Below are 16771 nucleotides of genomic sequence, written 5' to 3' on the forward strand. Positions count from 1 at the left end.
AATTCTGGAGGAAGTTATGTATAAGATTAGGGGGATTATTAAATCAACTTTATTGTGTTTTCAAAACTTAAAAATGGTTTACAGCTATAATAAATTGCTTGAGAGTGCTATCAACCCATAAATTTTAATAATTTAATAAACATTTTGCAGTTAAATTGGGCTCCTGGCCAAATTCCAAGGCTAGGTTTGTGTTATGGATATAGTAATGTGTGTTTTAGTTTACCTGATTGTTAAAAGAATGAATTGTTCTCATGCATGATAATCATTGATTGGTCATTAATTTTAATGAACTAAAACTAGGAACTCAAATTTGAAGTTAGGAGGGTATACTAGGTTTCTCTGCCCCTCTTCAGTCAGTTTTACTAATCACTGTTGCTATTTAGTATCTTCAGTGTTTATTTGAAGATATGAAGATACTATAAACATCAATATTTATTTGAAGATACTTGCCTTACTTCTGCTAACCCTTTCACCTAAAAAATCTGTTATAAAAGTAATCACTGACTCACCTCCTATTAGTGGGCTGTTAACTACATAGATAAAATATGCTTTTACACTAATACATTCAAAGTATTCATAATAATTTTGCACATAGAGAATTCTCAATATATATCCACTGATTAAAATAAATCAAATCTGTACCAGTATAATAAAGCAGATAAAATATGTGGTTATTTTGCTATATCTTCTCTTGTGAAATTTGGTGGTCAAATTCAAAACAACTCACTGAGAGGAGCAGAGACTATGTAGAAAGTCTGTATTGGCTTCAAATGTGTACTTTAATGAAATGTGCTAATTATGTGAGCATTATATAAAGCATTCATATGTCTGTCTAGATGTGAGTATGCCTAGATTTGAACCAAGTTAATTAGAGAGTATTTAATAAAAATATTTTTCTCTTTTCTCCCTTTATTCTCCTCAAATGAATTAATCTTATCTTAAAACTAAAGTACTTTAATTAGACTTTGTGATCAGTGGTTCTTCATCTGCTTTTTATGATTATCACAAAAATAGTCACCACTATATTAAAGGGTACTTACGTAAGACTCAAATTATTGACTTTAGACTATACATTCTGTGATTTTAAAGAGAAATTTTGTGACCATGATAAAATATGTGTGATGAATATTAACAATACAGGAGTCTTTTCCTCTGATTATTTAATTCTCACTTTCACATCTTACTGATATGACTGAAAAAAAATCATACTTGATGATTTCTACCACCAAAAGAATGTCACTTGGTAACTAGAGGCAAGTATGTGTTTATTTATCCATGCAAGATAGGCACATGCTAATATATGCACTTGCTATGCCTAAGTTTTCACTTAATGAAAAGCTTAATAAAAATCAGCATTCATAGCCCCTGCATAGTCAGATAAATTAGTTAATGCACAATAAGCAGCTCTTATGTATAATGCAAAAGATTAGTCTTATCATTTGCATAATGTGCTACAAACGGCCCACTGTTTCAAGCAGTTGAAGCTCCCCCGTTAAATGTGAGTTGAAAGCTGAATGACGTCAATAAGGTAATTATGCTTCATTTGGCATATCTCATTCATTCTCTGGAGTTCAAGACCCTGTCTGAGCTCTGTTGACAGCACCACTGAAAGGCATTGGTAATGGTTCAAAAACAAAGCTGTGGCAGTCTGGAAAGAAGCCTGGTGCTCTCAAGTCTCCACTGTATGACTTGTTCCCCAGCAAAAACTCATTTTACACTCTGGCCTAGGCACATTTTTATGTATAAATGTGTACAACTAGGAACCTGTTAGTTTATACTGAGAGTAAAAGAATTTTCAGGCCAATCAGTGACTTCCAGACTCATCAGAATTCCCAGTGGAAAGAGATTGATTGTCAAGGAAGTATTTCTGTCTTCCTCAGAGACATGTTGATTCACACCCTGCTTCTGCAAGTAAGAAACACAGAATTCACTGTCACAGTTTTCCTTCCCTCCTCATCTTACCCCTAGAGAACATTTCCATGTCTGTGCTAAATTAAAAGGCATTTTTTGAAAATTAATTTCATTCTATATAAATGCAAATGCATGCACACACAGACACACACACACCCCCCAAAGTTTTACATATGTGAAAATTAAGAAAATATAAATAAATAAAAAATAAATTAAAAAAAAAAAAAGAAAATTAAGACCCAAAGAGATTACACAATTTACCCAAGACCCAGTTCTATTGGGTTTAAAGTAAGTCTTGACTCATGACTCATGTTTTTCTGTTTTGTGTATTTTTAAAAATTCTTTTTACATTTGTTTACTGTCTCAAGGGTAGGGAGACAAATCATTTTATATTTGTCACAGTCAGCTGGCAAGTATTTTTGCAAAGGTTCATATTAAAACCGTAAAAATGATGGCTATGGAAGTCCCTCTGAAAGATGATGATTTGCACACTCAGACTCTTGCTCTAACTCTGCTTAAAAGCAAACTGTGCTTGATCATTTTTTAGTATCTCCTGTAAAAACAGCATTTGGGCAAACATGGTAAAATTATAACTCTTCTAAAAATGGTGTTTTATTGAAATCCTTCCTCTTAGATTGGTTAAATCTTCTTTCTTGCACATAGAAAAATAATTTGTTGGCCAGGAAATGTATTTATTTTGAAATCATGTATCCTATATACCACTGCTCATTTTGCTTCATAATAATAATTTTAAATAGCACAATCCTTGGACTTCCTGGTACATAGACAATTTAATCATTTTCTATAGTTAACCTCGTATATGTGCTTATATGACCCTTTATCTTGGCAAGGTCAACTATACAGTTTAGGGCTAGAAGTAGGCTAAAAGAGGGTCGTAAGATTTATTGTTCCTGCTCAGGAAGTAATAAGACATAGATTTTAGAACATAGATGTTATTAAGACATGAATGAACATATTTACATTCAGAAGTCCAAAAAAGGTAGAGGATTTTCCATTGTAGCTGAAGAAAGCAATCAGGGAAGGAAACAAAGAAAAAGTCTTTAATATTTCTTATACTGTAATTATGATAAGAAATATAAGAAACATTTAATAAGAAATTATTGCATTTCAGTTTGGTAATTTTGTTCATTTACATCAGTACTTTTATTTATTGAGGTAAATTTATGTCAGAGCACTCATCTTTCCCTATTAACTAGGAATAGTATAGATAATAGACAAATTAACTAAAATATTTACAAACACTAATTTGAATAGCTCTCAGCAGCTACAGAATCAAATCTGAAACATAGAATGTCCTTCCAGTGTCACAAAACAAAAAGTGAGATGTCAACTAACAGAAATGTATCTCCAAATGACCAGTCTGAAAACGTTACTTCCGGTGACTACGCAACTCTAACTTTGACCACTTTGATATGGACTTTTGCTAATTATCATTTTGGCCTCTAGTATTTTGTGTATGTGTGTTTGTGCAGCTATTTTCCATGAGTCTATTCTCTTCAATAGGTTCAGATGAGACAGATTACAAAAATCCAATGAGAGAAATAATTGTTGTGGCAGCAGCAATGCAGCCATAGTTCTACTCACACAATGCACTCCCGGGGTGCCCAGTCTCCTAAATTACCTCTATGTAAAGAAGAGATAAAAACCTAACCCGCCAATTACAAAGGAGCTACAGCTGAAACAGCTCCGTTTCTTTAGTCATTTTCCAAATCTGAATGGTATAATGGGGTTTATACAGGTGTCTTGAATCTAAAGTTTGATATGTAATGTTCAAAATGTAGACTGATTTCAACTCAGGGTGTTCTTTCATACTGTATCCATGATGGCAATAGTCAGCTTTTACTAGGCACTAACAAATGGCCTTTGTGACTATTGCTATGACAGTCAGTGTTATATCTTAATTAGTATTATTCCTGGTTCAACTAAAATAGCTAAAGGGTCCTCTTGGGATCTATTCTTGGATATGATTTTGTTTAATCTTATTATTAATGATAATAAATTTTTACTTCTTCGGAGTATCATCTGTATGCCAATGATTCCATTATTTAAACAAATAATTATCCTACCTTACAATTTCTTTTAGAACATGAAAATAACAAATCATAGTTATGGCTTATTCAAAGTAAATTAGTTCTAAAACACTAATAAAATTAATTGCAAGATATTTGATTGGAAACCAGAGCCGATTAAAACAGGAGCTCTCTCTTATGGCCTTTGATAATGCATTACTCTCTGAAATAAAGCTACCAGCACAAAATATCTCAGTGCTTGTTAGCAAACAAAGAGTAATTGAAACTTGGTTGCTAGGAGACATTATTTCTCCTTGTTGACAATCCTGATTTTCTTTGATTACTGGCACTATTGTTGTTCATTACACAAACTGAATGTTTTTATGTAACATTGAAGAAACATATTTTGGAACCCAATTGTTGTGTGAATAGCACCATGTGCTACCAAAGAAATGTTTATTCACAGGTTCGACAGGTTAACTATCTCTCATGAGCATTTTGTTCCACAGGCTTACTGCATATTTTTTGATTCCTTATAAAATATAAATTTTACTGGAAATAAAATTCTGAGTTTTGCACAACAAAGATTTGAAATAATCCATGAACTTAAGCTTTTCTAAAAGCAGAAAAATAACCTTATTGCTGTAAATTCAGCTTCTTCACTGTAGTTATTTCTTTTCTATATTCAAGATTATTTCATTTGCATGAGGGAAAAACAATATTCAGAAAATAAGAAAATGTTTATTTTAAATGAGGTTGGGTTTTAAAAATCCTGGAAGTTTTAAAATGATTTTAATAAAATGAGCACTTTGTTATTTGGTTTTCTTTGGGAAAGAATATTCAAGTATCTTTATTAACAAAGCAAGATTTAACATCATACTTGGCAAGCATCAAACAAGTAGAATATATGTTATGCAGTATATATCTTAAAAATCTCTCCAAATGGAATTCCAATTATTTTATGCTATCTAACCTCAGATTAGATAACACTCAGATCTGCCTGCAGGTTCCTAGCCTCACAGCTGTGAAAACTATTCTGCTGCTCTTTTTATGCCATCTTCACTGTTAACTTTTTTGCCTTAGGAATATATAGACAACAGCAGAGAATTCTATCCCTTTTCTCTCTTGTCACATTAATTATCTTTTATCTTTACTCATTCTTATTCTCTCCTATCATAGAATAATGCTATGTTTCCACTCTGAAATTCCTTCTTCTATTATCTTCTTTTGGAATCTTGGCTCTCATTTACCTCTCTTTCCCTTTACTTATCAACATTTTTTTTTTCTTTGCCTGGTTACATATTCAGGCTAAGCTAACAGTCTTATTTTTTTGCATCTTTGTTTTTTTGCTTTCTAGACTTCAGAGAAAGTTCTACAAGTAGAGATTGTCTCATTTTCTAGAACTGTGCAATTTTACTTCAAATACATTACCTGAAATTTCTCTCATATGCACAAATGGCCTCTAAGGTTCCAAGTCAAGGATTTTTTTTTCCCCTTAATTCATGTTCTTTTGACTTCACATTATGGTTGGTGATTCTTTTAACTTCTTTTTAAAAATTTCCTTGAAAATTGCTATCTTGGGTATCTTCCCAGCTTAATAATTTCTCACAAATCTCAGCCTGCTCTTTCTGCTCTTGTTTGTATCCTGAAGTTATCATCCCCCCAAGTTCCTCTTCTTACATTCTGCTTAATATCTCATCCCAGCAAACAGCTTCAGCTATCATCTCTGTACAGATCTCTAGGGAAAATTATATACAAAACCCCAACTGTCTCCAGTTCACTCCCACATATTGAACTGCAGCTTAAGCAGTACTTGGGCTTCCTTGGTGGCTCAGAGGGTAAAACGTCTGTTGCAATATGGGAGACCTGGGTTTGATTCCTGGGTGGGGAAGATCCCCTGGAGAAGGAAATGGCACCCCACTCCAGTATTCTTGCCTGGAGAATCCCATGGACGGAGAAGCCTGGTGGGTTACAGTCCACAGGGTCGCAAAGAGTTGGACACGACTGCGCGAGTTCACTTTCACTTTTCACTTTAAGCAATACTCACACTGATGCTTCATTGGCACCTTGCACTCATCAAGTTCATAGTATCCAGGGTCACTTTTCTGTGAAAATTTCATTCTTCCTAATTATTTCAGTCTATATTGAGGGCTTCCCTAGGGCTCAGCTGATAAAGAATCCACCTGCAATGTGGGAGACCTGGGTTCCATCCCTGGGTTGGGAAGATCCCCTGGCGAAGGGAACAGCTCCCACTCCAGTATTCTGCCCTGGAGAATTCCATGGACTGTATAGTCCATGAGGTCACAGAGAGATGGACACGACTGAATGACTTTCACTTTTACTTTCATATTAAGCTACTATTATTTTGAAGCCATTTTTTGTTCTTGTTTCATCAAATCATTCGCTTGATCCTTAAGATTTTGTCCTGTTTTTTTTGCCATCTCAGTTCATTAATTATTTTTTTCATGGATTACGCCTTTGGTGTTGTGTCTAAAAAGTCATTACCAAACCCAAGATCATCTAGGATTTCTTCTATTATTATTCTCTAGGAGTTTTATAGTTTTATGTTTTACATGTAGGTCTATGATCCATTTTGAGTTCATTTTTGTAATGGTATAAGGGCTGTGTCTAGATTTTTTTTTTGCATCTGAATATCTAGTTGTTCCAGCACCATTTGCTAAAAGACTATCTTTGCTCCATAGTATAGCCTTAAATTATTTCTTAAAAAATAAATGATGTTAAATTGTTTCTTTTGCACTCTGCCAATCACCATTGCAAAAAATTTGTTAGCTAGTACTTTTACTCCTCGGTGAATAAATGCTTCCAATGTGAGGTCAAGGATGACTAGTTCTCCAGCTGTCAATATTCAAGCAGACAATTGATCTTCTCATTTCATTTAATCTTAGTAGCCATTTCCTTTTCCCAGCTCCAACACTACTTAGAAAAACTAAACGTGTCCACTGTCATCAGTGCTTAGTGTTAAGTGTAATATGACATGAATCAAAGACCCTTCAGGCCAAAGTAGAGATGGGTAATTTATTACTGGAGAACAGAGGCTTTTCTGAAATTTTCTTTAGTTCACGCAGATCACTGTGAATTAACTAAGCAAGGGGGAGCAGGTGCTCTCATTAAATTTACAGCTTTGGCAGCAGAAAGAAGAGTAGTTTTAAAAGAATATGCAGCTGTGTAGACACCTGTAAGGCAGCCATGCACTCCCAAATATGATGCAGAGGTAGATGGGCCAGCACTCCCTCACAGTACTTCAAGCAGCTCTGGTTGGAAGAATCCATGCAAGTAATTTCTAAACAGAGTGTGGGGAAGTATGTTCCCTGAAATGACAAAAGACCATCTGAAACCTCAGGATTACATGAAACCTTTCTGAACTGTGCAGGAAATCAGAGCCCTATGTGGCCATTTCCCATGAAATGAAAAGTCATCCCTGGTCTGTTTCTTCTAGCCTCTTTTTGTCCCCCATTTAAAGGGGACTGAGTTTAAAAATGAGCATCATTTCTTTAGGTTAGTTTTGGTAAAATATGTCAATCTCATAATAATGGCCTTGACAGAGACATGATGTTTTGTTAAAGTGGAATTTGTTCATTGTACATATTTTCCTCTAGGAAAGACCTACCATTCCAGTCTATGAGGGAAGGAAGAATCCCTTTTCGTAGTCCTAAAATCTTTCTTCAACATCCATCTTTCTGGGTTTTTTGTCCATTTCTTCCCTGTCTCTATCTTTTCTCACATTAATGGAAAGTTATAATATTTCCTAAACTCTTGGACAATTTGCAGTAATTTTGGTGCAATTTTGGTGAAGTGCCTTTCTTCTTCTCTCCCTTCCTCTTTCTTTCTTCCCACTAGATTTCTTTTTCTTACTTATTTCTTTTCAAATAAGTCCACAATTGACCTGTGACAGCTTATAGTTAGACTGCATTTAATAACATAATGTAAAATATAAGTGATACTTTTAAAACAGATCTAAGAAAAGTAACTATAACTATCTAGTCAAAATTAGAGGAATTTTACAGTTAAGTAGGATACATGAACATTAGATATTGCTTTACTTGAAACTTATATTTGCTCAAATCATACTGGATAAAGAATCTTGATGGATTTGTGGCAGAACAAATAATCTATCGATAAATGTTAGATTTTCTTCTTTTGTACATAGTACATTGTTTTAATCAGGAAAGTCACTGAAAACTTTTATTTTGATATTTTATTTTGTTGGTGATATGATACTAGTGATGTGGTAAATACAGTGACAGTCTAGGCTTCTGAGTTTTCTCTATTCAGTGAGGATACATATGTCTCCAACTTTAGCCAACCACCTCATAAATCTAAACTAGAATAAGAGTAGAATGTTAGACCTGGAAAGGAGCTTAAGGTTCAACTCACTTAACAATGGCTTTGCCATTGATCATAGGAAAGTAAGCTGAGTTGGATAAATCTGGCCAATCTGTCAGCACTAGTGAGAAAGGAAAAAAAGAAAACATGGCAATACCTGTGATGACTGATGGCTTCGTGTATATAGGAGAGGAGGTTTTATTTTTTTAATTACATTTCTAGAGCATAGCAATTGTAGTTTCCCTCTAACCCCTGCTACAGGGACAAAACTAACTTTTAAAATACAGAAATACTTGTTAAAATAATATTTTCTCTATTAGGAATTTATGTGTAATAAAGAAAAGCATATTCACTCCTAAACTTTGTGTGGTACTATATTTGTCATGTATCTTTGTAGTGTATTTACAGATAGGCTTAACTTCCATGTGAACATCCATTTATATAAGTGTGTTAAACTATCTCATAAAATGTCTTGTTGTGTGTATTACCTTCTATGCAATGAATATGAAATATATGAAAATCACGTGTCAAAGGTCACCTAGTGGATAGCAATATAGTCAATGTGAATAAAATTTAGTAAAGAACTGTTTATTTGTTACTAGACTAACATAGCCTGTGGGAGGAGCAGAGTGTCAAAAAAGAAATATGGGCATATAAAATTTTTGTCCTTGTCTTCAAGATAGCCATATGTTTATAATGGCATGCAAACAAAACTCAGTTCACAATGTGTATTCAAATTGTAATATCTAAAGAATATTTCAAATCACTAGTAAACAAACATAAGACTGATGCCCCCCTTTTATGTAATGGAATACTTATACATATAAAAGCATTTTAAATGTCTGTTTATTTTGTGAAATATATACTGGACTAGAGATGAGGCAGAACAGGCTATAAATCATTTTGAAACATGGCAAAGTCAGGTGCCTTTCTTTACTAAGACCTCTAGCAGATGCCTCTGTTGCACCATATCACATCATAACCCCTCTTGAACCTCTGATTTTAGGCAGATCTCTGCTGAACTTTTCAGTGCTCTGACAGAGTCCCACCAAATGCTTATCATCTGTCCTCTGATTTCTGACTGTGAGCTTCTCTGTAGTTGCCCAAATGTACCAGCATAGCCCTGAGGTGCGAGGGACTTAGTTCCTCCATGACAGCCCTCTTCCAAGGGAAAAGTCAGCCGAAGACAAAGCCTCAAGTCCCTACACTTTGGACTGACAATTCTGAAAAGTATGTGGTTTACTTTCAGGGAAGAGCTGCTAGAACTGAGCCTTCATTGCTCACAAGATTAATCTCAGTGGTGCATGCTAATGGTAACTTCTCCTCTTTTCTCTACCCTCCCCCCACCTTACCCTTGCTTACAGGATAAACTAACTATCCCAAGCTCTGCATCTGGGGAACCTAGATCAACACAATTCCAGTAGTATGGTTTTCTTCCTTAATATGTGCTGGGAGAATATGTGAGATTTATGTGTCTTCATATGTAGCATGGGGTCAACTTGGGATCTTAGGATACTGGTGCTATACTCCTCACTGTTTCCCTGGCTAGAAGCATTACCTTATCTGGGCCACAATTTCTTTAACTATAATATCATAGAATTAGCCTCACAGCCCTTAACGAATCATGGGTACAAGTATAGACCATGAAATAGTTTAATACACTCATATCTGTTGCATAGGGTTTGACTTATTCTCTTTTGAGGTGTGGAACATCCCTTAACCATGAAGTGAAAGTCAGAACTGGTGGGGTTTATATTTGTTGTTTTATTTGTTACTTAATAAAAATAAATATGGTGCACATGACAGAAACCAAATTATATGAAAAGACCATGAATGAAAAATAACAATCCCTGTCCTGCCACTTCACTGCTCTATTTCCCATAAATAATCTTAATCACTTCTGTTTGTAATGCTTTAGGTCATCTTGATAATTTGAAATAAAATGCAGAACGTTTAAAAAAGTACACTCCAGAATGGAATGGTAGGGAGGGGGGACCGGGATGGGGAATACATGTAAATCCATGGCTAATTCATTTCAGTGTATGACAAAAACCACTGCAATGTTGTAAAGTAATTAGCCTCCAACTAATAAAAATAAATGGAAAAAAAATAAAAATAAAAAAAATAAAAGCAAAAAAAAAAAGAATGGAATGGTAGAATTTCACCCCTTTAAAGTACTCTATATCTAAGCCCTCCATATTTTCATAAATACGTTTTTCATGATCCCATTTATGCCTTTATGTATAATGTGCTGTAAGAAATCTACAAATTCTGGTATTATTTCCTTATTCTCCTTACTGTGGCATGAGTTTATTACCCTCCCTTCTACCTCCTGTCCCCACTTAGTATCCTCTATTTTCTATATTAACAAAATTGGTATCAGTAACTATATCTTATGAGTTTGGGCTATATATTCTGAAAGCTGTTTGGAGAAAACAAACAGTATTAGCATTATTAAAGTAATGTAAAATTTTTTCATGGAATAGCTAAGTAGGGTACCAGAGATGTATTTCCATCTTCATGAATCCAAAATCATGGCCCTACTTCCTGTATCATTACCAGTTCATCAAATCTCATCAGCCCAAGCATCTCTCTTTTAAGCAGTTATTTCTAGTAGAAAACAACTGATGAAAATGACAACCTAGATAAAAATACTTGAGTCAACTACACACTTAAAGAAAATAAATAAGAAAGAATAGTATCTAGAACTTAATGCTTTTTAATAAAGCTTGCATTTTTTATGGTTAGAATCTAAGTTTAAGCTCATTTTCCAGGCTCACCTCACAGGATTCTCCAAATGTTTCCTTCTGCTACCTTTTGGTTTAGTTTGCTATTCAGTTCTTATATTCTTAAGGTGGAAGTTTATTGATTTGAGATATTGTTTTCTTTTCAAATACAGGCATTCAGTGCTGTTAACTGTCCTCTGATCAGTGCTTTAGCTGTGTCTTACACATTTTAATGAGATATGTTTTCATTTTCTTTCCATTTAAGATTTTTTTGATTTTCTTGAGACTTTGTTTCATATATATTCAATCATTTAAAAGTATATTGATTAATTTTCAAATATTAAGGATTATCCAAATGTCTTTCTGTTATCACTAATTTAACCAATTATGGTCTAGGAAAATGCTTTGTATAATCTTTAATATCTTTAGTTTTGTTTTTGTCTTTTTCTTCCAGTATAATTGAAACACAATTCACATTTGTATCATTTATATGGCACTGAATAAGAATATTCCAGTACTATGGCCACTTCATGTGAAGAGTTGACTCATTGAAAAGACCCTAATGCTGGGAGGGATTGGGGTCAGGAGGAGAAGGGGACGACAGAGGATGAGATGGTTGGATGGCATCACCGACTCGATGGGCATGAGTTTGAGTAAACTCTGGGAGTTGGTGATGGACAGGGAGGCCTGGCATGCTGCGATTCATGGGGTCGCAAAGAGTCGGACACGACTGAGCAGTTGAACTGAACTGAATAGGTATAAGGAGAAAAGCATAATGATTTGACCTGTGTAGATTATGAAATGATTGCCACAATAAGTTTAGTGAGCATCTATTATGTCACATAGATGCAAAAAGAAAAAGAAAAATAATTTTTCCTTTTGACGAGAATTCTTAGGATTTACTTTCTTAACAACTTCCATGTAATGGTATACACACAATAGTATTAATTTTATTTATCATGTTGTACATTACATCTCTAATACTTGTTTTTTCTTGTAACTAGAAGCTTGTACCTTTTGAACACCCTTATCCAGTTCTTCCTCCTCTATCTCCTCAGTTCAGTTCAGTCGCTCAGTCGTGTCCAACTCTTTGCGACCCCATGAACTGTAGCACACCAGGCCTCCCTGTCCATCACCAACTCCCAGAGTCCACCCAAAGCTATGTCCATTGAGTTGGTGATGCCATCCAACCATCTCATCATCTGTCATCCCCTTCTTCTGCCTTCAATCTTTCCCAGCATCAGGGTCTTTTCCAATGAGTCAGCTCTTCTCATCAGGTGGCCAAAGTACTGGACTTTCAGCTTCAGCATCAGTCCTTCCAATGAACACCCAGGACTGATCTCCTTTAGGATGGACTGATTGGATCTCCTTGCAGTCCAAGGGACTCTCAAGAGTCTTCTTCCAACACCACAGTTCAAAAGCATCAATTCTTCAGTGCTCAGCTTTTTTTATAGTCCAACTCTCACATCCATACATGACCACTGGAAAAACCATAGCCTTGACTAGATGGAACTTGTTGGCAAATAATGTCTCTGCTTTTAAATATGCTATCTAGGTTGGTCATAACTTTCCTTCCAAGGAGTAAGCGTCTTTTAATTTTATGGCTGCAGTCACCATGCAGTGATTTTGGAGCCCAAAAAAATGAAGTCTGACACTGTTTCCACTGTTTCCCCATCTATCTGCCATGAAGTGATGGGACCAGATGCCATGATCTTAGCTTTCGAAATGTTGAGCTCTAAGCCAGCTTTTTCACTCTTCTCTTTCACTTTCATCAAGAGAGTATTTAGTTCTTCTTCGCTTCCTGCCATGAGGATGGTGTCATCTGCATATCTGAAATTATTGATATTTCTCCCGGCAATCTTGATTCCAGCTTGTGTTTCCTCCAGCCCAGCGTTTCTCATGATGTACTCTACATATAAGTTAAATAAGCTGGGTGACAATATACAGCCTTGATGTACTCCTTTTCCTATTTGGAACCAGTCTGTTGTTCCAAGTCCAGTTCTAACTGTTGCTTCCTGACCTGCATATAGGTTTCTCAAGAGGCAAGTCAGGTGGTCTGGTATGCCCATCTCTTTCAGAATTTTCCACAGTTTATTGTGATCCACACAGTCAAAGGCTTTGGCATAGTCCATAAAGCAGAAATACATGTTTTTCTGGAAGTCTCTTGCTTTTTCAATGATCCAGTGGATGTTGGCAATTTGATCTCTGGTTCCTCTGCCTTTTCTAAAACTATCTTCAACATCTGGAAGTTCATGGTTCGCATATTGCTGAAGCCTGACTTGAAGGATTTTAAGCATTACTTTACTAGCATGTGAGATGAGTGCAGTTGTGCGGTAGTTTGAGCATTCTTTGGCATTGCCTTTCTTTGGGATTGGAATGAAAACTGACCTTTTCCAGTCTTGTGGCCACTGCTGAGTTTTCCAAATTTGCTGGCATATTGAGTGCAGCACTTTCACAGCATCATCATTCAGGATTTGAAATAGCTCAACTGGAATTCCATCACCTCCACTAGCTTTGTTCATAGTGATGCTTTCTAAGGCCCACTTGACTTCACATTCCAGGATGTCTGGCTCTAGGTGAGTGATCACATCATCATGATTATCTGAGTCATGGATAAACTTAAATCTGATTTCTTTTTCTATATGTTTATTTGTTTGTTGAAGTACAATTCATGTATAACACTATGTTACTTCCTGGTCATAGTGATTGGATATATCTATACATCATAAAATATTCACCACAAGTAGGGTTATTTACCATTGGTCACCATACAAAGATATATTATTGCTGGCTTTAGTCCTCCAGGCTGTATATTGCATCCTTGTGACTCATTTACTTTGTAACTAAAAGTTGTATCCTTCAATATCCCTGATCTATAACTCACATCTTTTTCCATTCATCTCTTGGTGGGCACTTAGGTTACCTCCATATCTTGGCTACTATAAAAAATGTTGCAGTGAAGATAGGAGTGCATGTATCTTTTTAAATTAGTGTTTTCATTTTCTTTGGAAAATATCCAGGAATGGAGTTACTGTGTCATATGGAAGTTCTGTTTTTAATTTTTTGAAGAAACTCTATACTATTTTCTATAGTGGCTGGACCAGTTTACATGCCTAAATGGGAACCTAGCAGAGCACAAGGATTCCCTTTGCTCCACATCCTTATCAACATGCATTACTTGTTGCCTTTTTGATAATAGCAATTCTTATAGGTGGAAGGCGATATTTCATTGTGATTTGATTTGAATTTCCCTGATGATTAGTGATAATTTTATACTTTTAAAAGTTCCATTGGAGCTGAAGAATATACTTAATATTTCAGTCATTTTAATTCATTGAGACTGTGTCATGTGTGCACAAAATTAATATTTATTCTGCTGTTATTTCTGTACTGTTCTGTAAATGTCAGGATGAATTGCTTGGCAGTAAAAGTCTTATGTATTCTTGCAGATTTTGTTCAGTTGTTTTATCAGTTATTGAGATGAAACATTGAATTCTCCAACTTATTGTTTTTAATTGTCTATCTCATAAATTCAGTCAATTTGTATGTGTGTATTCTGGCCATTGTTTTAGCTGTATATATTTATAATTGTACCTTTCTGATTACTTAATCATTTTGTCACTGTACAGTCACCCTCATTGTCTCTAGTAATATTTTTGTATTCTACCTTTTCTGATATTAATGCAACCATTTTACCTATCTGTTTAATATGGTTGTTATTTGTACATGATACATTTTCCCATTCTTTCCCTTTCATCTTGTTTGTGTATTTGAATCTAAATTGTGTCTCTTGTATGTGCAGTACAGTTGCATCTTAACTTTTATCCAGTGTGAATCCTTACTTTTTGGTTGTTTAATATGTTTATATCTAATGCAGTTAATGATGTGTTTGAATTTATGTGTGTGGTTTTGGTATTTATTTTCTTTTACTTTATTTCTTAACTTTTTATTTCATACTAGAGTGTAGTTGATCAACTATGTTGTCATAGTTTCATATGTACACAAATTGATTCAGGTATATATACACAGGTAACTATTCTTTTTCAAATTATTTTCCTATTTAGGTTATCATGTAATATTGACCTAGAGTTCTCTGCGTTATACCGTAGGAACTTGTCGGCTACCCGTTTTAAATATATCAGTGTACACATTTCAGTCTCAAACTCCCTGGTTGTCTCTTCTCCCCACCTTTCTCCCGTGGTAACCAGATGTTTGTTCTCTAAGACTGTGTGTCTATTTTATAAATAAGTACATTTGTATCATTTCTTTTTAGATTCTGCCTCTAAGCAGATTTACTTCACCCAGTATAACAATATCTAGGTATATCCACGCTACTGTAAATTGTGTTGTTTCATTTTTTCAATGGCTGAATAATAGTCAATTGTGTGTGTGTATATATCAAAGCTTTTTTATTAGTATTTATTTTAAATGTGCTCATGTCTATTTACTTTCTCTGTATCTCCTTTACTGCTTGTTTTGTGTTAAGTAATGTACTCTTTAGTCCCTTCTATTTTTTTTTTTTTTTTTACTGTTTTTGAGTTATCTTCTTATTGATTTTCCTAGGAATTACAGTATGTGATTTCTTCTGATTAAAATTAGCATATTCTAATACAATTAGAAACTCTAGTCCAATATAGCTATATTTATTCTTATTCTGATTTATTATTTATAAAACACAGATTTATAATTTTTAATACAGATTTTTTAAATAGCTAAAGGAAAAAGATGAAGTTATAATTATATAGTATTGTACATTTATTTACCTATATAATTATATTTTATATTTTTCTGTACTTCTTTATGTGGATTCAAATAACCACATACTGTCATCTTCCTTCAGCCTGGTGGACTTGCTTTAGTACTTTCAGTAATGCAGATCTGTAAGTAACACATTACCTCAGTCTTTGTTTATATGGGAATTTCTCTATATCAACTTTATTTTTGAAGTGTGATTTTGCTGGGTATAGAACTTTTTGTTGATAGGTTTTAAAAAATTATTATTCACACTTTGTATATGTCATCCTACTTCCTACCATCCATTGCTTCTAATGAGAATGCAGTGTTTAAGCCAAATATTTTCCTTTATATGAGTCAATTTGTTTTTCTCTTGTTGCCTTCAAGTTTTTCTCTTTATCTTTGGCTTTCAACATTTTGACTTTGATTTACCTATGTGTGATCTCTTTGTCTTTATTTTACCTGGAATCCATTAGCTGTTTTAATGTGTTATTTAATATTTTTAATGTTATGTGGGAAATTTTTATCAGTAGTTTTTCAAATATTTTTCTGTCTCTTTTTCTTTCATGTCTCCTTTGAAGTTACCACTACACATATGTTGGTATGCTTAATTGTGTTTCAAAGATCTATAAGGAGAGTGAAGACATGCCATGGATTAGGAGAAAATATTTGCAAATACTATATCTGATAAATACTTATATGAGAATAAAGAGCTCTTGTAACTTATTTGGAAAGCAAGTAGTCTCATTTAATGTGGGTAAAATATTTGAATAGAAATTTTACTAAATAAATATACAAATAGCCAATAAGTACCTGAAAAGATGATCAGAATCATTACTCATTAGGGAAACGAATATCTAACCCACAATGATACACCATTTCTTACTCACCAGAATGGCTCAAATCAAGATGACAAAAAATAAATACTGGTAAGGATGTGGAGAAGTTGAAACCTTCATTCATTGCTGGTAGGTATGTCAAATGGAGCAGCCACTTAAGAAAACATACAGGAAAGCACAAATGTTA

Source organism: Odocoileus virginianus, chromosome 3 (assembly GCF_023699985.2).
Source record: "Odocoileus virginianus isolate 20LAN1187 ecotype Illinois chromosome 3, Ovbor_1.2, whole genome shotgun sequence".
In the NCBI taxonomy this organism is placed as follows: Eukaryota; Metazoa; Chordata; class Mammalia; order Artiodactyla; family Cervidae; genus Odocoileus; species Odocoileus virginianus.